Below are 2,138 nucleotides of genomic sequence, written 5' to 3' on the forward strand. Positions count from 1 at the left end.
CATAGTAGAAGCCCATGTGCTACTCAAGAAGTATGCTCCCCTCTTCTTAATTCTGTAACGTAAATGTCATGCCAAAATAATCCCAATGGTGCTGGGATAATGAAGAAAACATTTTAAACATAAAATGTCTTTTATTGTGACCTTCTTGACTTCTTGAAAAAAAAAATTATACATCTTCAAAGATGATTAAAATGAAATTCTAGAATCCCTACACATGCTCCACATCTATGGTCTTAACACTGCATGCACCCCTAGTAATCACAGGTCTGACTGAAAATGACTTAATAAATAAAAATTTTATTTAATGTAAAATGCTTAGTCTTCCAGGGATTAGTGTAGAGCTATGTTTACACTGAACTCTATAAATGTTATTGACAATTTAAATTTTAAAATCTTAAAATTCTCAATTTTGTAAAATACTTAGTACTTCCTCACATATATGTCACATTGCCATTTTTAGGATGCTGACAGGAAATTTAATTTTTGAGAAATGATAAAAGAATTTAATGAACTGAATTATAATTAAAGGTATCTGCTGTATCATACATACAATGAAATATTAGATAAAAATGTCAGATATTGGTTATTGAAGCTTCTATTTCTTATGTGGTCAAACTGTCCAGACAGAAAAGGCATGCTCCAGCCAGCACCCTGCTCTGAATTGCCCTGTTTCATGCTTGTACTTTGCCATTTATCTTTTGTCCCTTAATTTTTTTTTTCTTTTTTTTTCAGGGACCAGTGGAGGTGACAATGCTTTTAATTCTCCCTAGAGAGGTAATCTCGGGCACTGAGGCTTGGCCAGGGCGGCAAAGTGCCAAGGGGTGCAGCTCAAACCCTTGGGAGGTGGCCTTGAGGGTAGAGTTCCAGTGGGCTGCTGGAGGCGGCCAGCCTTGGGTGGGCCTCAGTAGCCGTCGTCGGCCCAGGTAACCTCGTAGTCAAGGTACCTGGCTTTGATCTTCTCAGTGGAGACGGAGTGCTGGGCGCGACCATAACCCATGGAGTAGCTGTACACGTGGATCTTCTTGTCCTGGCTCTGGTGGGAGATGCACCCACCCCCCAGGCACTCACAGTCATAGCCCTTCTGCATCTCGCCTGATACCTTGTCCGTAGATGTCGGAGTGGTACTCCGCCCACTTGTAGCCACTCATGATCTCTTTGCTCTCCCTGGCCAGGGCCCCGGAGGGCAGCCCCGCATGGACTCGAATCAGCACATACTTGAAGACACTGTCGCAGTCGATGTCCACGTCAGGGATCTGGGTGAGGTTCGCCGCTGCCATGTTCCCGGAGTGTGCTCGCCACTGCGGCCCGCGGCCCTTCCCCACGCGACACGGGGTATCCTTTAATGTTGGCTTCCACTTGTGTAGTAGACACTGAGGTAATCTCTTCAACAACTATCCCACCTCCTGACACCGTGCATCAGCCATTTGGTTTAAGGAACTGACCTAGACATGTGAGGCAGGCCCTGATAAATCTGCCTCAATCAATACAATCTGATCCTTTTTTGCCTATAATTGGTCTAGGACCTAATGCTTAAATCAATCAGCACATGGCATTCCTTTAGAAACAGACTGGTTTAGGAATAGGCACATGACTGTTCCTAGGCCAATAAGACATGCCAAGAAGATTGTTTGGAGGCTTCTAGGAAAAGTTTCCTCACTTATAAGTGAGTCATTAGAAGAGATGGCTTTTTTTTTTAAACAAAGAAGCATGTAGCTTCAATTGTTACTACCACCCTATGACTATGAGGAAACCACTTTAGGATAGAACTGATGTTATCCTGGGTCCTTGATGATGTTGTTGAACTGAGTTTTAACCATACCTGAAGCCCAGTCTACCTCTGGACTTCCAGTTGTCCAAACCAGTAAATTTTCCTACTGTTTAAGCCACCACTTTCAGTTGGATTTCTGTTATTTGCAGCTGAATGTATTCTAAAAGATGCAATTCTCTACCACTTTTGCCTACCACCTTTGCTTCTAACCTGATGTACCCATTGGCTATCTTTCTTAGCGTTAACCATCAGCACTCTTCTATCTAGACATTTATAGTGAACATTTTAGTTGTCTACCCAATACCTGGGCTTAGCTTCTTCCACTGGACATTATGTAGGATAGGTTGTATGAACCTGGTGCAGCCACGGG

The 2,138-nt window shown here is 43.1% G+C and overlaps 1 pseudogene; it reads right to left on the reverse strand.

Moving 5' to 3' along the window:
• Nucleotides 1-901: 901 nt before the first annotated feature.
• On the reverse strand, nt 902-1,277 carry LOC133105436 (14 kDa phosphohistidine phosphatase-like; annotated as a pseudogene).
• Nucleotides 1,278-2,138: the final 861 nt, after the last annotated feature.

The sequence above is a fragment of the Eubalaena glacialis genome, chromosome 14 (genome assembly GCF_028564815.1).
Source record: "Eubalaena glacialis isolate mEubGla1 chromosome 14, mEubGla1.1.hap2.+ XY, whole genome shotgun sequence".
In the NCBI taxonomy this organism is placed as follows: Eukaryota; Metazoa; Chordata; class Mammalia; order Artiodactyla; family Balaenidae; genus Eubalaena; species Eubalaena glacialis.